Source organism: Anomaloglossus baeobatrachus, chromosome 12 (genome assembly GCF_048569485.1).
Source record: "Anomaloglossus baeobatrachus isolate aAnoBae1 chromosome 12, aAnoBae1.hap1, whole genome shotgun sequence".
NCBI lineage: Eukaryota > Metazoa > Chordata > Amphibia > Anura > Aromobatidae > Anomaloglossus > Anomaloglossus baeobatrachus.
The window spans coordinates 17,062,818-17,084,111 of NC_134364.1; positions in this window are offsets into that span (position 1 = coordinate 17,062,818).

A 21,294-nucleotide genomic window follows, 5' to 3' on the forward strand; every position below is an offset into this window, starting at 1 on the left:
TTATTGGAACCACAAAGATAAAGCACCAAACAAATATAAATCCTTAAAGTCTGCAAGGAGTCCACAACAAAACAACAGATCCGGGGGCACCTCCCGGTATTCCAACGCCAGGGAAAATATGGCTATGGTCCTTATATGAGTTCCTTGAGTCCAACAGGGTGAACAACAAAACACAATCCCACGATGCCACTCATCTCCAGTCTGTAACAGTCCATACACAGGCTCTAGGATCCAGCCTCAGCAATAGATCCTAGTGTTTCTCCAGCCGAGATCCAACTAACTGACTAACATGGGTCTCATTGTTCTCTTCTCCTGATATCTGCCCCTTAGGTGGGCAGAAGGGCACACCTCCCCTGGATATTTAATGCACGAAAGGATTCTAGATGTCCTGGCTCTATTCTGTTTACCAAGTTGTGGATTGGAAGAAGATGGAGGACATTATATGACAGTACTAAGCAGAGTAGCTGTGAATCCAGCTCTAGGGGTGATAAGAGAATAGCAGCAGCATGGAGGACATTATACAGTAGTACTGAGCAGTGTAGTTGTGAATCCAGCTCTAGGGGTGATAAGAGAACACTAGCAGCATGTAGGACATTATACAGCAGTACTGAGCAGAGTAGCTGTGAATCCAGCTCTAGGAGTGATAAGAGAACATCAGCAGCATGTAGGACATTATACAGCAGTACTGAGCAGAGTACCTGTGAATCCAGCTCTAGGAGTGATAAGAGAACATCAGCAGCATGGAGGACATTATATGACAGTACTGAGCAGAGTAGCTGTGAATCCAGCTCTAGGGGTGATAAGAGAACATCAGCAGAATGGAGGACATTATACAGCAGTACTGAACAGAGTAGCTGTGAATCCAGCTCTAGGAGTGATAAGAGAATAGCAGCAGCATGGAGGACATTATACAGCATGTACTGAGCAGAGTAGCTGTGAATCCAGCTCTAGGGGTGATAAGAGAATAGCAGCAGCATGGAGGACATTATACAACTGTAATGAGCAGTGTAGCTGTGAATCCAGCTCTAGGGATGATAAGAGAATAGCAGCAGCATAGATCACATTATATAGCGTACTGAGCAGAGTAGCTGTGAATCCAGCTCTAGGGGTGATAAGAGAATTGCAGCAGCATGGAGGATATTATACAACTGTAAATGAGCAGTGTAGCTGTGAACCCAGCTCTAGGGGTGATAAGAGAACAGCAGCAGCATGGAGGACATTATACAGCCATACAGAGCAGTGTAGCTGTGAACCCAGCTCTAGGGGTGATAAGAGAACAGCAGCAGAATGGAGGACATTATATGACAGTACTGAGCAGAGTAGCTGTGAATTTAGGTCTGAGTAGTGAGGAAACACTACAGAAATAGCAATAAGAGATTTATACAGCAGCACTGAGCAGAGTAGGTGTGAATCTAGATCTGAGTAGTGATGAAACACTAAAGAAATAGCAATGAGGGATTTATACAACAGTACTGAGCAGTGCAGCAGTGAATCAGGCAATGGGATGAGATAAAACACTTACTAGAAGCAACAGTAGCTTGAAGGGCAATATATAACAGTACTGAGCAGTGTAAATATGAATCTAGCTCTGGGGTGAGATAAAACACCTATGAGAAAGCCGCAGTATTGATCTGTGTGTATGTGTATGCCTCTCTCTGTCAATCAGCTCATGCCTCTTCCATTACTTAGACACCACTGGTCAACTGTAATGTGATTCCTCAGTAAGCCGGCAGTCTGTGAATGATGAGCTTAAGAGGCTGGGAGGAGAAATGGCTCATAAGTGGAGACAGAAGCATGTTTCTCTGATAAGATATATTACAAAGTTTCTTACATTCATTTGTACTGTTGTTTTACAGCTTGTGTAGATGACTGTTTATTTTTCATGTACTCCTGCTCGCTCCCTGTTCTTTTTTGCTCCCTCGTATGTGAATATGTTTTTTCCCTGGGCAGTTCTGGGTAAGCGGTGCACATGAAAGCTGGCATTGAGTTCACCTTTATCTACAATAGCACACGTATAGTAGAATGTTATATATTCATGTATACATCCGCATTCTGCAGCCGTGTCATGTGCTATTTGTAATAGGGATAATGCGGCCACGTTTTGCATTTGTGTAATCTCGTTTGGTTTCATATATAGGATGTATTGTGTTTTGTGATTTGGTGCTTTTCCATCCCTTGGCTTGTTGCCGCTGGGTAATCTGCCTGGTTTTTGCATCTTCTGTGCATTTTTATATTCATAAGTCAAGGCCAAATATCACATGCTAAATCTGGTTTTGTAGCTGTGGTAACCCTCCAACAGCAAACAAAACATAGGAACAGATTAAACAAATGCCAATAGCTGCAAGGTCTATGAATATCACAGCGGCGCTGCGGTGCCTCCTGACGACAGATGATGAGGCTGGCATTTCAGCACAGAGAAATGTTAGTCATTGCATTACAGAGTCATTATCCGCAGACAAACAAGCGCTTTTTACAGATGGGGTAGGGTTTATTGCAGCATATGGCTCCCTTTATTCACAGAATAGTTGTATAGTGACTCCGGCCAAAACTGATACATTGTATCGTGTGGATTCTACAGGAGGCGGAGCATTCTCTACACTCTTGTCATGCCCCGCCCCCTCTGTGTACTCGCTATGTAACAATGTATTGTTTTTTACATGGAGTGCTCCTTTAATACAGTCAGTCAGGTAAGCGGGTCAGAACCAGGATCACGGGATCAAGTCCAGAAAGGCAAATAGTCAAGTTATTCAAGGCTCAAATCTAATTGAATCCAGCAAAATAGTGGATCGTCAACTGGCCATTATTTTTTCTGCATTATACAGGGCTGAAAAGGGGTTAGAAAAATAAAAGAAATCTGTTTCATTCACCCCTTGTCATGACTGTAGCTTGGCTCTTATGGGGTTAAGTCAAGTGGGAGGGGTCTGTTCTGTTGTGCCTCGTTCCGGGACTCACACCACTTTATTATGGTATGGAGACCTCCGGAACGCCACCAGTAATAGTCCCTGCTCTGTAGCGTGTGCAACTGGTTCTTGTGAGTTATATCTGATCCATCCCGCTTCCCAGCTTACCTCTCCCTGACCTCCGTCTCCCTTGTACTGTTTGTCTACCCTGTCTCCCAAACCCCGGTCCCGTTCTCTGTCTCGGTCCCCTTCTCCTCCTTTGTACTTACTTACTCTCCCGGCCTCTGACCTCGGTAACATTTCCTGACCATGTCTCTGCTTCCCCTTTTTGGCTTCTGACGTGACCTCTTGGCTCCTGACCCTCGTGCTTACACCTGTTTACGGCTTGCTCACTCCCCTGTTCAGACATGACTTTCCGGTTAAGACTTAGGCTTGCTGACTACCCTTTCTCCACTTTCTCTGGTGTGTGTGCCCCCTTGTGGGCTTTAGTCTAACTGCTCTTTGGAGTTCAATCTCCATTCTACTTCTGCACCCGCTGGTGGAAGCGTGACATTCCTCCTTGGTTTTCCTCACACATTTCCCACCTCTGCCGGTTTTCTTATTGAATCTTTTTATCTCCTGTCTTCTAAGTTTGTCTTCATTCCAGGCCTCCGGCTTCTTCCATTCAAAATTACCGTATACGGCACAACACACATCAATGACACGTTTGGCGCCTACACATAACAGTTTGGGGTATGAGAGAACAATATTAATTTTGTTCTTAAACCATCTTGTCTTATAGCTAATGATGTCGTAGGGTTCAGCTAACACTGATGGATGGGAAGTCTCACATTTTCGTTCACACCCCTATTGCTCTTATTGGCTTATAGTTCAGATGGAAGTTTTCTTGTGTCTGTGACCCTATGTACACTGGTCAGTGGTCACATGTACTAATAAAGGAGAATTCTTTGAGTACGCCATACTACGTGTGTGCTGTATTGAATTCCCGAGCGCTCGTAAAACAAATCCTATTAATTTAGAATTCAAAAGGCATAGAAGGAGTGTAGTTTGCTTGCAGAGGTTTGGTAAACAAAAGGCACAGCCAGAAGTGGCCAGAAAACCCAAAAGAAATACAGAAGTAAAAAAAAAACAGTGGCAAGAAGAGGAGGGGGTGAATATATAAGGTTTTCTAGTACGAGGTGGGGAGAGGTGGGGTGAATAGGGTATTTGTTTGCCTTTTTTAGCCCCCTACCGGCCAATTCGATGCAATTTAAATCTCTTCCCTCCTGAATTGAGAAAATATAAACAGGATAATGAGACTTTCATTCAACTCTGCAAGAATGGGGTCAGAACACAACAGGACAATTAAATTTAAGCACCCAAGGAGCAAAGATGTCATGTGATGATTAAATAGACCCCCGACCAAGAGGTGGCATGGATAGAAAAAGACTGGACCTCACGAGAGAGCGCAATCCCACCATCTCCTGTTATCAGCACACATAATCATACAGTACTGACCAAAAGTTTGGACACACCTTCTCATCTCTAGAACAACTGTTACGGGGAGACTTTGTGCAGCAGGCCTTCATGGTAAAATAGCTGCTAGGAAACCACTGCTAAGAACAGGCAACAAGCAGAAGGGACTTGTTTGGAGTAAAGAACACAAGGAATGGACATTAGACCAGTGGAAATCTGCGCTTTGGTCTGATGAGTCCAAATTTTAGATCTTTGGATCCAACCACCGTGTCATTGTAGAAAAGGTGAACGTAAGGACTCTGCATGGCTGGTTCCCACCGTGAAGCATGGAGGAGGAGGTGTGATGGTGTGGGGGGGCTTTGCTGGTGACACTGTTGGGGATATATTCAAAATTGAAGGCATACTGAACCAGCATGGCTACCACAGCATCTTGCAGCGGCATGCTATTCCATCCGGTTTGCATTTAGTTGGACATTCATTTATTTTTCAACAGGACAATGACCCCAAACACACCTCCAGGCTGTGTAAGGGCTATGTGACTAAGAAGGAGAGTGATGGGGTGCTACGCCAGATGACCTGGCCTCCACAGTCACCAGACCTGAACCCAATCGGGATGGTTTGGGGTGAGCTGGACCGCAGAGTGAAGGCAAAAGGGCCAACAAGTGCTAAGCATCTCTGGGAACTCCTTCAAGACTGTTGGAAGACCATTTCCGGTGACTACCTCTTGAAGCTCCTCAAGAGAATGCCAAGAGTGTGCAAATCAGTAATCAAAGCAAAAGGTGGCTACTTTGAAGAACCTAGAATATAAGACATATTTTTAGTTTTTTCACACTTTTTTAAGTATTTCATTCCACATGTGTTACTTCATAGTTTTGATGCCTTCAATGTGAATCTACAATTTTCAAAGTCCTGAATATAAAGAAAACTCTTTGAATGAGAAAGTGTGTCCAAACTTTTGGTCTGTACTGTATATGGACCTGAAAAGCTCAACAGCATGGTCACCTGGTATGTGAGAGGGATGGCAGATCCAGTCCGATTGAAGTGAATGGGATCGATAGTGAAGTACTGAGAATAGCCACTACACGGTGTAAGGAGCTGTGTTGTTCTGAGTATTTCCAACCGTAACAACCAATTGAGGTGCAGAATGTGAGAACCCCAATTGATCTAATAGGAAGGCTATCGATAACATGATTCTGGACAATCCCTTTAAATGTACACTATTTGTGTATGTAACTCTGTGAATTAAGGACTTGAGTCCAATTAGCTTAATCATTATTTTACTCGTTGGTCCGGAACTTTTTTAATTTTTACCTTATTTCTATTTAACGATTCCCTCTTCAACCATTCCTCATCCCAACTGATGGACTTGAAACATACGGTGCCCGATCGGTTCGGAAAATGTCCCAAATTCATATTGAAGCCTTTCAGACGGCCAAACCCAGCGCTGCTGCTGTTATATTCTCTTATTTCAATGAAAGAATTGGAGCTGACGCGTTTCACATATCCAATATTTGCAGAGATCTTCAAAATCTCCATAAATTGATACAATGAAAAGCCAATTTTATTGTTTTGTTTCTGGCTCGTTTTTGCTTTTTCTATTACTATACTTACTCTCATGTTTTGATTTTCCAGTCATGTTTGGAAGGTTATCGTTTCACGCTAAAAAGGTTTTTATTGTTTGGTGCCCCTAGAAGTTATCCAAAAAACCACAGCTGGTCCTGAATAGGACAGATTGTAATGTTTGCCATGCTCCACAAACCCTTCATACCCGCTCTCGTACAGATGCCTCGCTAATGCCTTCTCAATGATCTGTCAGATCAGACTGCAGGACTCTGCTTAGGAAATAGCTATTTTCTCTGCTCGTAGTAAGAAATCTAATTTCCTGTAAACTAAAGCTTGGAATTGTATCAGCATTTCCCTGGCTTCTATTGACAGATATGCCGCGATGTTTGGGAGGGGGGGGACCAACTGCTGATTTTGCCAACCACACAAATAAAAAGCCAACATACCAGATATTGGCATCCTCACTAGCTCCATAGCCACCAGTACAGACACACAGAGATTGTCCTGCCGGGTCCCATAATTTCCAGGACCGCTGGATACTTTATGGTCTCAGAATTTGCATTATGAGGATTTGCATTCTGACCAAACAGTGACACATAGAAATATTCCGATGTTGTCTATGGCAAAACTACATGAAAGTCATCTGATTTGTCACACTATTTGTTGTGGTTGTGCCACAGATTTCACGCTAAGCATTGTACAAGGTGCAAATCTAAAATTGACAAGTCCTTTTCTGTTTTGGATTTTTATCCAAAATATGTACAGACAGATAAACATGTGAGATAAATAGAAAGTACAAAAAATAAAAGCTAAACGGAACCTCCAAACAGAATGAAGCAAATAAAAACATGCAAGCTGCTGACTGCATAAAATGCAAATCAAAGCATCCTGCAGCATTGACTGTAAGCACTAAGATGTATGCAAATATTAAATATGTGAAATGTAAGGTGGATTTTGTTGCAAATCTAAACTTTACAGGTCCTTTTCTGCTTTGGATTTTTATCCAAAAGATAGACAGACAGATAAACATATGTGAGGTAAATAGAAACTACAAAAAATAAAAGCTAACCAACATCTTCTAACAGGATGAAGCAAATAAAAGCATGTGAAATGTAAGGTGGATTTTGTTGCAAATCTAAAATGTACAGGTCCTTTTCTGCTTTGCATTTTTATCCAAAAGATATACAGACATAAACATACGTACATACATACATCCACTAGGATGGCCAGAGTAGAATGAATTCTATCAACAGCAAAGACTGCTGGGAAATCCCACTATTTAAACCTAAAGGGGCATGGTCTCAGAGCAGCTACATCTGACCTGCAGTACTACCAGCTGCTGGCAACAAAACTGACATTAATTACTGAGACCCAAAAGAAAGGAAACTTTGTTTAAATGAGGAGTCAAGATGGAAAAGAGAGGCTGCAGTCCAAAACCTGTCTAGTCTCTAAACAGCAGGGGGACGATTGTGACAATTTGTAAGGCAAAATCAGGAGTGGGGGAAAAAACAGAAATACTGCCTGTGTTTCTATTATACTTGTTCTACTCCTAGGTTTGGTTTACAAATACTGATGTATAATACTGACCACATACTGAATGTGTGAACATGGCCTTAAGCTGATGGGATGAAGATCTCAGCCAAAGACGGAAGCAGTCACAACCTCCAATATACTACAAAAAAACAAAGATATCAGAGAAATGTACACCTTGTCCTGGCTGGTGGGCACACTATGGCCAGTATGTTAAGTACCTTCATTTTATGACTATAGTCTATATAGTAGTATATCTTGGCGCATACAGGGGATGCTGAACTCTTTGGTATGTGCATATTACACTCACAGCAGCTTGCTCCTGTTCACACTTGCTTTTTTTCTTTTCTGAGGTTCTGGTCAGTATTCTGTAGTATACTATTAGAGGTGGTGGCTACCTCCATAGTCGGCCGCGCTCCTCTAAACAACATAGAGTTGTTTTCACCCAGTGCTAGAGCCTACCTGCCCTTCACATTTGGGTTTTTACCCTTGGAGAGGCTTGTTTGATAAATATTACATTTAAGGCCCCATCAATGAAAGGTGCGCCTTGTTGTGGCTGTTGGGCTCTCATTAATTGAAAAATGTGGATGCTAAGTAGCTTCATTTTATCGGTATATTCTATATGACAGTTATGCAGTTTAGATTTCACATATTCAGACTTTGCATAAATCCTTGCCAGAGATGAGCACAATGAGAAGATGCAAGGTGACTTTGAGTCAAATTTGATCAAATTTCCAGGTCAAAAAATTGTGAATCAATTCATAAAAATTGCAAAAAAAAGTTCTACGTAATTTCAAACACAACTGAAAAATGCAGCCTTGTGACGACAGATGTAGCCATGTCAGCTCCCCATGATGCCCCGCAGTTGTCACATGGCATCCACGGCTCATTTTTTATTAGCCAAACTGGTGCAATATCCTTGTCATGAGATGATGTGAACATGATGTCTCACCAAACCAGCTAAACAAAAAAGAATCTGCAGTTGAAGTGTCACGGGTGACAATCATGTGGTTCCTGGCAGTAGAAGGTCACAGTGTCTGGCTGCGCAGAATGCTTCATGACTTTCCATTGTTCCTGCTGTCAGTATTCATTGGTGTAGATAGCTTTTCTGCTGGATTCATCTCTCCACCTTTTGGATCCAGCAGGAGCTCGCCTTCCATCCAGCTGCTGATCATCAGTTTTCTATTGGTGTTTAAATACCCCTTCCTTCCATTTGGACTTGTGCTGGTGATATTTACAGTTCATACAAGCACTGGTTGCAAGCAGGTGGCTTGTACTCCTCTGTGGTATCATTGCTCAAGACTCTGCTGAATGTCTTAGTGGTAGATAGGCACCGGTTCCAGACTACATCTTCTTCCACCATATGAAGCCCTACTGAGACGCGTACAGGAGTGTGTTTCACATATATCCAATACTTTATGGGCGAGTTCAATTTTGCATGTTAGTGCATTCCATTACCCGTGGATTTACTGATGTCCTCTGATATGTAGCACTTTGCACTTTACATAATGGTTCTAAGCCCATTTCCATGGATGGATAGGTATGGGCTGCACTTACATGCTACTCAGGTGAATTATTTTACATATCCCTGTATTGCTACTCCTTTTACACTTTATCTAAAGGGAATTTTTGTGCCTTTTTCCTCTCCTCAATTTTATCATTCTGACCTTATTATGTCTACAGATATTTTACATGTTATTTAATGACCCTTGTATATTTATTTATTGCAATAAGAACTGTTTTATATGCATGAAATATGATTTGGGCTTTAATTATTTTGTTTTCTCTATTGAACGGCACTTTAAGTCCTTTCTTTTTCCATTTCTTCTCTCTGCTGAACGTCTACCTGAGTCATCTAATGGTAAGTAGTTCATGCTTTTTCCCGTGTCCTGTTTGTGTCTTCTCATCCCACCCATTCCCTATTTAGGGTCCAGCACCTAGATACTTAAGGCTGCTTTACACGGTACGACTGATTGTGCGATTTCACAATCGATCGCACCCGCCCCCGTCCTTTTTGCGTCACGGGCAAATCGCTGCCCGTGTCGCACAAAGTCAGTAACCCCCATCACGCGTACTTACCTCCCGTCCGACCTCGCTGTGGGCGGCGAACGTCCACTTCCTGGAGTGGGAGGGACGTTCGGCGTCACAGCGACGTCACACGGCCGCCGGCCAATGGAAGCGGAGGGGCGGAGCTGAGCGGGATGTAAACATCCCGCCCCCCTCCTTCCTTCACATAGCCGGCGGCGGCCGTGTGACGCAGGTGAGCTGCTGTTCATGGTTCCCGGGGTGTCACACGGAGCAGCGTGTGCTACCCCGGAAACGATGATCAACTAAATTAAACGATATTATGGAACCTAGCGAGCAGTACACGACTCACGATTTGTGAGCGATACTGCGTCGCTAGGAGGTGTCACACAGGCCGGCATCGCCAGCGATGCCGGATGTGCATCACAAAAACCGTGACCCCGACGATCTATCGCACGATAGATTGTCTGGTGTAAAGCAGCCTTTAAAGTCAGATATCCGGATTGGTGCATAGGTGAGGAACCTTTCTAGGGTGCTGAGGGACCCCAGGGACCAGCAGTAGGTTTGGTCAGGGGTCACCATCTCCCCCTTTCCTAGACTCAGGCTTCCTCTTCCCTTCCCTTTAGCTGTTTGCTTAGTACTCCCCCCTCCCCCGTACCTAGAGTGACAACAACCCCCACTAAATGCTATGTTGAGTGGTCTACATCAACCTTAACCGTCAGGTATCTGGCTTGGTGCATAGTTGTGGAACCTATCTAGGGTGGTGAGGGACCCCAGGGACCAGCAGTAGGTTCAGTCAGGAGTCACCATCTCCCCCTTCCCTAGACTCAGGCTTCCCCTTCCCTTCAGCCGTTTGCTTAGTACTCCCCCGTACCTAGAGTGACAACAGCCCCCACTAAATGTTATATTGATTGGTCTCCATCAACCTTAACCATCAGGCATCCGGCCCAGCGCATAGATGCAAAACCTATCTAGGGTGGTGAGGGACCCAAGGGACCAGCAGTAGGCTTTGTCAGGGGTCACCATCTCCCCCTTTCGTTAGACACAGGGGTTCCCCTTCCCTTTCACCGTGCGCTTGATACTTCCCTGTACTAAACAAAATAGAGCGTCCACATACTACTCACCGGGCCAATTGCCTGGGTCCTGTGAATCCTGCGGCTCATTATACAATGTATCAGTCATCTTTGGAGTGTCCCTTTAATTCTCCGGCACGGTTTCCTGGTCCGCCTCCATTGTACGCAGCATGAGATATTTTCTCTATTGTGGTGCTCGTCTTGATGCTATTTTGTGACCTTTTTTAAGGTTCTTTCCTCACACTAAACTAAAAGTGACACTTGTGAATGTTGAGCAAAAACAAATTTGTTTAGCTCTAGGACAGCATTCCTAAACGTTGCGTTAGGTAAATCTGTATAGAGTGGCTTTTGATGTCTGGCACGCTTCGTCGGCTCTTCCGGATGGCTGGAGACCACTGTCTACTTCTCATTGCAGAGAGTCATGTAAATCATCTCGTTTTTGCAGATTTCACCTTCAGATTCTTCTCAGAAATCCCTCACATCACCCCGCGTATCACATAACTGCATTCCCAGCAATTTCCTTTAAGGTATTGTAAATTTAATATAAGTAGCCTGGGAGCGGGGTATAAATTACCGCAGCAATGCACAGACGTGACACACAATTTACCATTAGATTTATTTTATCAATGTTGCGGAGATTATTTTTTTTTTATTTCCAGGCTGCAATGCTGATGTTTTCATATAAAAGCTACAAAGTGTCATCTATTAATATGATGTTCATACGACATGAGCAGTGAAATGTTCCTGACACCTGCCTGAGGCTTAAAAGGGAAAGATCAGGATAAAATGACAAAAAAACCCCAAAAATATTGCAATTTTTTTTTTCATAAACAGCGCCACCTCCTCTCTACAGGCTGAGTACGGTATTGCAACTCTGCTTCATTAAAATACCAGGCTGGTGTTCCGAGTTATGAAAAGGGATGGAGCTGTTATTGGAAGAAGTCAAGACGTCTGCCATGTTTTTTCTAATTCTAGCCCCTTTATCTTGTAGCTCATGGTCAATAATGCATTGTGTAACCCCCCCCCCCCCAAAAAAAAAAAATAAATAATCATGTTACCATCTGTATGCAATAAGTTGCTCCTTCTGAATCCAGCATTGCAAAATGGCAACAGAATAGGAAACCAGGGTCTTTTGACCTTTGAAGAAGGGGCAAAACAATATTGGGTGCGGAGGCAGCGGCTACACTTAAGGGAATTCTAAAATTCCTCTGTGTTTAGTGTTGAGAAAAGACTGATGGCACATCCTACCTTAGTAAGGCTACTTTCACACATCAGTTTTTTTCCATCAGGCACAATCCGGAAAAAAACGGATAAAACGGATCCGGCGCCGGATCCGTTTTATCCCCATTGATTTGTATTCGCGCCACATTGTGCTGGAAGGTATTGCATTACATCTGGCTTTTGCCGAATCCGGCGTAATTGGCTAATGTGGCGGCCGGATGGAACGTCTCTTGTAACGTTTTTTGTCTCTGACAAAAAAACGCATCGCGCCAGATCAGGCGCGATTTACAATAGAAGCCTATGGACGCCGGATCCGGCGTAATCCATAATGCGGCAAAAACCGGATGCGGCCGCTGGATCCGTTTTTTTAAACTGAGCATGCTCCAATTTATTGTAAAAAAACGGATCCGGCAAAAAAAACGGACGAAACAGATGCAAAAATGGATTTTTTTGACGGGTCCGGTATATTTTTGGCATCAGGCACATGCCGGATTGTGCCTGATGCCAAAAAACTGACGTGTGAAAGTAGCCTAATGTGAACAGGTGCAAACTGAGTATGAAACATAGTAACAAAAAGGAGACAGCCGCACTCTGTAGCGCTAGGATATATCTAACAGTGAATATGGGAATATAGACATGCATTACTGCTATGGAAAAACAGATACTGTTACGGGGGGACTGGCGGATTAGGATAAGGTGGTGAATATCCGAATCGCCAGTCGGGGTCCACCGTGCTCCAAGATGGTAAAGGAGCTGCCAGCAACCCGAAGGTCAGGCGGATAATACAGAGCTGGGTGGCTCCGAAATAATATGAACCTGATCCAAGTTAGACGTCACTTGGACCAGGACTATTCAGGGTCCACACACCCAAACAAGCAACTCCTCTCTTTGCACCACAGGGGTCCTGGGGTACACTGTCCGTGTGCATAGAGGGTACACCGGGACAGTAGGTGCAGCAGCCGCAGCCAATTAACTACACTTTGCTGCTACAACAGGACTGGAGCAATAGGAGGGAAGCGCGGCGCCTGCCCCTGACGTGCCGAGTCATGAATCTTGGCATGACAAGCACCGGACGCCTAACCCTACCTACCACGTCCAGAACTAGTGGCTATGGGCCGCAATGTGGCTCTAAACATGTGCAAGACCATGTGCATCTGAAGACTGCGCACCATGATGCAGTCTCCAGGCCCTTTTAACACCTAAGGTCTACCCCCAAACCCAGTGTGAGCCACAATGGCACCTCAAGGGGCCAATAGCGTAGTGCCACATCATCAGTGATGTCACCAGCGGCCTATCCGGAATAGCCACATCACTGATGACACAATTGCAGCACCGCCCCAACCTAATAGTCATCGTCTGATGACCAATGATGGGGTGCCAAGTCTTAGGGGTGGGCCTTCGCGAGCCAGTCCGGAGTGGCCACGTTATCAGGACACCTGACACTATCCAACCTATCGGGGCCTGCCACCTCATGGACATGCCCAGTGAGTTCCTTAGTGGACCTAGCCTCTGATGCACTAAGTGCCTGAGCATGCGCCGTAGCCTGAACAACAGTCTCAGAAATGAGACCAACAGCCTGAGCATGCTCAGTAGGCACAACACAGGACTTGGAGTCAGAACGAAGCCCAAGTACCTGAGCAAAGAGGCATTTCGTACTAAGTGTAGGAGCATGCTCAGTAGCCTGAACTGAGGACTCAGCCTCAGAAATGGTACTAACAGGCTGAGCATGCTCACTAGGCGAAACACTGGACATTGGCTCTGGCTGGGGTAAATCGGGGCGTGCATGCGCACTAGCTAACTCTCCACACTGAGACGTGGAGGAGTAAGCAGCCAGCTTGATGACCCGAAGCATGGCCAAAAATGGTGGCCGCTGCCTGGGCGCAACTGGAACCGCAGCGGTTGCTTGTGACTACAGCAGTGCCGATTTGTAACAGATTCTTAGCACACAAAATTGCCCAGACTTTATGTGATGCCAACAGCCAGCGGCAAGGTGACCTCAATTTTGTCAAACTGATGCCTCTCTTTGGGTTAAACCCATAGTTTGTTACTATGTTTATGCTGAATATAGCATGTACCTGTTCACATTAGAAAGATAGGAAGTGTATCTGAACCACTGAAAATATATAGAGTAGTAGTTACTAAGAACACCACTATTAAATCTACTCTCATAAATCGTTTTATTAGAATTTGTTAAAACAGAACAAGTATATTGTTCTTCTCATAAATATTTCAGAAACATAGAAACATAACAATAAGGTGCAGGTGTCAGACAAACAGTGCCCTCGCCTGAGGACAGCCCCATCAATGTTTCTGAGAGAAGGTGAAGTAGAGGCGTAGGTTCGTCACTGTCAGAATAGTGCTGCGACCATCCCTCATACGTTATGTTTTGAATTCTTCACTTAATTGAGCCTATATTGACGCTGTAGATGTACGTCAGCCTCACCGTCCTTGCTCACCTCTAGCGGGGGCAACCACCACCAAAATAACGTGATTAAGTGTGTAGTACACATATACAGAACCATAGACAATAAAGACAATAGGCGTTACGACCCCACATATGGATATGGGGACAGAACACAGTATCCTCTTCCCTAAATACATATGTGTCCTCCCACCAGCCAAGGAACATGTTAGCGTAGGTGGGGGCACACGGGCTCCCCATCGCCGTGCCCCTCAGCTGGTGGTAGAATTTCCCCCCAAAGAGGAAGTAGTTATGTGCCAATACAAATGTTAGCATCTCAATCACGAAGTCATTGTGTGCGATGTATTGATTCCCTCTTGTGGATAGGTAATATTTGCATTTACTGTATCCTATCCATTTATCATTAGATTTACATACAGAGATAACAGGGGTTTGTAACAAGCACACAGCTTAAGAAAGTGAGAGCAGTGATTGGAGAACTGGTCTGGAAACTGACAATGCTGGGTTTCAGAGGATTGTGATGAAACAGGACTGATGAGAAGCTAAGAGGAAAAGGCAGAAAGGTAAGAAGCTAAATTTTACATCTGAATAAGTGGGGGCAGGAGAGAGGCAGGTGAGTATGTTAAGACTTAATTCCTGTTGTGAAATGTAACTGCACTGTATATGTGGCCAGGATCTGGTCTTAGAGCTCTTTGGAAACCCAGTTGTACACTATGTAAGATAAAAGCTCTCACGGCAAGAGGATGAAACCAGTTAGATGAAGCAAGTCAATTGCAAACATGCTTATTTTCACTAAAGCAATGTAATAACAAGACAATATTCCTTTAAGCTTTTCCAAAAAGAAAAAGATCAGCCTCATTTCTGGTTTATTGTTGATTTACAAATCAAGAAAATCTCTTAACATATGCTTTGGTGTACCATAGACTTGCCCTTAAAGAGGGTCCTTAAGGTAAAAATGTGTTGGTTACACTGTGGTGAAGTTGGGTTACAAGTTGGATGATATAAAAAAACGGTAGCGGGTAGACAAAGGGTACAAACTGCAGTATTGGACCATTGGGTCAGCATAATCCTACTGTGACTAGCAATGAGTGAATGTTCCAAAATTTGGATTCACCCAAACTTGGCCAGGGAGTTTGATTTGCATTAAAACTATTGATATAAGTTGAAAGTGTCTTATTGTCTTCTGAGGTTTTTCTCTGTCGCTCCCACAGATTCCTACCCGGTCTGGTCATCTTCTAAGAATTGACAGTCTTCTTCCTTCTTCACGATGGTCTTCAGCACCTCAGGATGATGTATGAGACGTAGGCAATTACACAGGTAAAGACCACTGTGAAAACAAATAAGCACCGAGATCGAATAAGATGACAGGACAACTGTGCTAAAAAATATATAGGCCAGTGAGTTTTTTTTTATATTAATATTAACCCCAATCCAACCTTCTCAAAGCAAGGATCACCAACCTATGACTTACCTACTTTGAACACATCATATCAAGGAAGCAATCATTGGAGAAGGACATCATGGTCGGAAGTTTAGAAGGAACAAGGCAAAGAGGAAGACCAGCAACCCGATGGCTTGATACTATCAAGATGATGGTGGAGAAGACCCTGGTAGAACTATCTAGGTGGAGAAGACCCTCTTGGATCTATCTAGGCAAAGAAGACCCTTTTGGACCTATCTAGGCAAAGAAGACCCTGTTGAACCTATTGTTACGTCACCACCGCAGTCTGCTGCAGCGACTTCTGCTCCGATCGCCAGGTGACGCAGTGTTTCTGCCATGGATAGTGCTGGTGAAGGGAGAGGAGTCGATGCCAGCGGCGCTGGTGGGTGCAGGCTCCGCTCATCCATTGGGCTGGGTTTCCTTGGGATCTGCAGAACCACTGGCTGACTATAGGTGGCGTCTGTCTTCCAGCTGAAATTACCATCATTCAGCCACAACCAATGGGAAGACACCACACCCTTCTTAATTCCCCCCCTGTCTGTTGACCACTGCCAGAGATAGTTCTGATATTCTGGTTCCTGTTCCGCCCTGTTCTGTTTGGTGATTCTGGTGTTCTGACTTCTGCTTGTTTACTGACTACCCTTCTGCCTGCTGTTTATATAGCTCGCTGCCCGATCTGGATTTGACCTCTGCTACGTTTTCTGATTATGTCATTGCCTGCCGATTCTGTCCTTATTCTGCTATTCCTGGTTTGACCCTGCCTGACGACTACTCTCTCGGACTGCAGCCTTCCACAGGTAGTGATCACCTTGGGCCCTGTGTAATTCCAAATCCCTGTATAGGGGTTAAAGGGTTTCAGGGTTCTGGGGGTCCTGCTTGGTGAGTGGCTTCCCTCTAGCTTGTCCATTACAGCCCGTCTGAGTCTGTTAATCCAGTCAGGTGTTACACCTATCTGGGCAGCACAAGATCGATCTTACTACACAGTGTTCATCCATCAAGTCGCCATGACTCAAGAACGAGCTGAAGGACTTTAAAAGAAAGTAAGAGGGACATCCCAAGGGCCATGGTCATGAAAGTGACTTGGCTATGTGGATGTTTTGGTCAGTTAGGTCAGGACACATCATGTAACACACATTTGTGAATGGGGCCACGAGCTCTTGGCTTCTTTGTTGCAGATCTCTCACTCCTTTGATGTATCACAAATGATAAATAAAATATTTAGCAGAACCGTGACTGCATTTAATTTGGGTAAATCCTGAGCCCGTAGCTATTCTGTAACTATGGCAAGGAGCTCGTAAAAATTAATTTGTTCATTAATTAATCTGTTCTACAAGGTACTTATGAGGATTCTCTTTAACAAGTCACGATGGCTTGAAATCAAGCTGAAAACTGTTACAAAAAATGTAACCCTTGAGGGGTCAGAATTATGGCAGCAGTGTCACCCCCAAAAGTTTTAATTTGGACGAATCCAAATTTTGGTAAAATTTGAAGCGAATTTGATTTGCCTTGGATCACTTCACTCGTCTTTATTTCTAACCCAACATTAGGTGCCAGATTAAGGAACTTTCACTGTCTTCTAAGAATTATACCACCCACTTTTAATTACGTATTGATTTTACCTCTCGCAATAACATCTCATTACTTTCTTTAAACTTTTCGAATTGTTTGATTAAAACAAAAATGAAATAATTGCCGCTCCGTCAAATAAATCAAAAACTTTCCAACTTTCCAATTTAAAATGTGAGGTGATTAAAAGAACTTTATGCGCGATATATTTCCGAAAGAGCTGAGCGTACAATATTGAATATTCATATGGTTAAAAAAAAAAATCCTTTCCGTGAAGTAGGAAAGCCGTTGTTAATGAAACAGCTTCAGTGGACAAAAATTCAATACCAAGCGGAGAACAAATTGCTTTAGTAATTTCCCTCAGGATCCATCATCTTCAAATACCTTTGAAAGGAAATCCACTTTTTTTTTGGATACACCAAATACACTGAACAAGGAAATGCGTGATCAATTTTAATGGTGCTTTTGAACCTTCTCCGGTGGGTACGTTGGTTCTTTTGTCCAAATATACAGTTTAGTCCGCACTGACCTATTTCTAGGAAATCATTTTTCCTTCTTTCACCCACTCCATAAACCAAGAATATGATCACAGTGTCGATTGCCTTTGGCTTTTGGCTTCATCCTCATTGACCTTTTAGGATTCCCATACGAAAACTAATGTCTACGTGTTTTATATGGCCTAATAGTGCTCAGGTGGTAGCTGTGGAGACACAGGGGTCAGTGGATGCTCTCGTCTGCTGGCCCGGCGTCTTTTAGAAAGACCTTATGGACCAGTGCTCATCGTAACCGACCGCCTGAACTCCTTATCCGTGGGCAGAACACTACTCAGACAACACAGGGTGCAGGAACCACAATAATTAGACTATATTGGATCCCCAACAATCAAAGGCACTCACCGGGAACAGGACAATGACAAGCATAGGAAGCTTCATGAGCACAGCAAAGTCCGGAGCCAGGTAACTGAATCGTCCCACCTGGGTTTCTTCCAGCCGAATCCTAGAATCCACGGCGGTGCTTCTGCACAATATAATCCAGTTTCTGATCCCCTAACCGGCACTGAAGTTCCAAGGCTGGGTAAAGGACTTCAAAACGGAACGGAAACCCCTAGATTGAAGCCATGTAGCAAAAGAACCCCCTGATGACTCAGGCAGTCTATTATTATATCTCCTGGGCACTCATCCCAGTGTATGGTGGTCTTACAGGACTGGTGGAATAAGGCTGTGCCATTATTGGGTGGCATCCAATCTGCATAGTTGATTTTCCTGTATAATTCTCTTCTAAGTGAGGTAGACAGAGAGGCTGAGGGGATTTACATCACATTAGCAATACACAACCTCAGACAATGGACGGCTCCTTTGAGTCCAGCAGAAAACAATGGTTTAATAAAAGGAGTTACCCCACAAAAGGGACCCATGTCTGGCCAAATTAAGAACATTAACCCCTGACAGACATTGAACACGGCTGTGTCTTCACAGTAGTTATAAATAAGCAAATCTCCCAAAATTCATTTTTGGCTATCTGTATAAATTCAGTCCAATTTAAAAGTGCAGCACAAAACAGGTATGCTACTCACCTGTCCTGTTACCACAACTTCTCTCTTGGTCCTCCGCTCGCTTTCTCTGGTTTTCTGATTTTCTGGCACAGACAGTTTTTGCTAAATTCTTGTGAATCAAATACTAATTTTTTAAAATTTATCAGGTTCCAAAATTTTAGGGATTTTTTTATAAATTGATTTGCTAACCACTTATTGCTATATTTGTACTCTATGATTACATGGTTTAATATACACTGCACGTGTGACAATTTTTAGTCTGGTGCCTACATGGTTAAAAAAACAATTTTCCTATATTTAAGATTTAGAGCCACATGTTTAGGTCCTTTCTATTTTGGAAACCAGCAACAAATATTGCCTCCTGTTTTGGAGGACTTTGAATGTTTAGGTTTAACATAGACCCCAAATTGATTTCACTGGACACTGTGTAATTCCTCACCTTGCCTGCGGAGGCACTGCAGTGAAATTAAACAGTTTCTGCCCAGTTATCAAAAAAATCATAGATGATTGTCCCCCAGCACCTGTCATGCTTGCAGCGTGAGCAGAGGATTTAGCAGACCCACTGAGAAACAGCACACATAAAACCCAGAGGGGCTTGACAGCAGAACCACACCTGGTTTTCACCAGAGCCTCTAATAGTGAGGGTGTTACGCTGCAGGTGTGAGACGGTGTGCCACTCGGGAAGACTGATGCTGCGACAGGCGGCTGGCTCCAGGGGTAAGGGAGCGACAGTCTCTGGTAATGGGTAATGGCGGCAGCAGGTGTTGAGATTTTGACCGGGATGGATAGATAGAGTGGTAGCAGCAACTTGTAAGGAAACTTTGCAGCAGCGGGTATCATGATTTTTGGCCGGTGTGGCAGCTGGTAGCAGCAGTGGCAGACTTGAGATAACAGCTGCAGCGTATCAGCAGAACATTAAAACACAAACATAAATCAGCAGCAGCATATATCACAGTACAGCAGCAGCAGCGGAGACAGCAGCAACAGTGCTAAGGATCTGAGAACAAACAACGTATCTGACTCGTTGCCCAGGCACCTCCCTTTGGGGAAAGGTGCCTTAAGTACCTGCAACCTTTCAGCTGCCCTGAGAGGCACTTCCTCGTTAGGGTATGCTGGCCCTCAGAAAAAAGGGGGCATGGCTCTGGACGGCAACAGTATAGATTGGGGATGGGGCAGCCACTGCAGGATATCCAGGCAGATGAGGGAACTGATGTCCCCACTGGGGGGGAGGGGCAGGAGAGTGCAGAGATGCCAGTATGAACGTTAGAGCAACAGACTACTCTTTGATGTTCGGAGGTATTGTCCTGACAAATAAGGATTGTACAAATATCTTGAGTAATTGAATCCTCTTTGGCATACACAGTCCAGGATACTGGACTTTCAAATTATAAAGCCTTAAAGGGGTTGTCTACTACTTGGACAATCCTTACTTATTTGCTATGTTCACCCCGTAAAACTAAACTTGCCTATACTCCCCTCTGGTGCAACCGACGTTCCAACGATGTCTAAATCTGCATTCCTGGGGCCCACATAATATTGATACTACACGCGAGCCCTGCAACTAATCAGTGCCCGACATCTGTCTCCCCGCCTTGAGACATTGGAGCGGGGTGTGAGCTCTGTGCTGACTCTCTGCTCAAAAGTACAAAGGCGGGGAGAAGGAAGTTGGAGTTGATTGTCACCAGGTAATTACAATGTGAAGTGGACCCAAGGAACACGGCTTTATACATCACTGGAACCGCGCTGATACTGGAGGGGGATATAGGCTTATTTATTTTTAAAGGGCGCAACCAAAGGGAATGAGAAGGGGTTGTCCAAATAGTGGACAACCCCTTTAAAAAATGATTGAAAAAATCCCTTGAGTTAGAAGGGTCTCTTGAAGGTAGACTATGGATGTTACGGTGCTGGAATCATAGAAATTAACCATAATCAATGAGAGCCTCGTCTGCTAAGCGTCTGACTCTCTGAGCGCCCCCTGAGGCAAAATGAGGCATTACACATTGGCCAATGGAATCAATGAAATTACTGGGTCTTTGAGAGAGAAAAAATTCTCTTTACAGCCACTCTCTCCGCTATGGCCAACAAATGATAGTCCTGTGTAGGGATTTTTTTTATTAACTTTTTAATACAGCACTTAAAAAACAATTTTGTAAACCAGAGAAGTGCTTTAGGTCATCGACTGGTTGACACCTTCCAGATTTGTTTGTAGTCACTTTACATTTTTTAGAAACTCTTGGTGGAAATCATCTCCAGTATGAGTTTTTATGAGACGTCCACTGAGACGCCCTGCAATCACAATGTCCAATATGTATGTAAATTTTGGAGAAAAAAGGAAGAGTTTCAATTATGTTTCCTTTTCCAAACTATTTGATGAATCAAACACCAAAAATAACCTGAAAAATGTTTATTTGCTCCCAGACAGATGAAATTATTTTTGTTTTTTTTCCTTAAAAAGGCAGTTAATAAAGGTTTATATACTGCACCACGGAAATTTAGCTACTTTCGAGAGTTTTCAAAAAATATTTGTCCATCAAACACACTCCGCA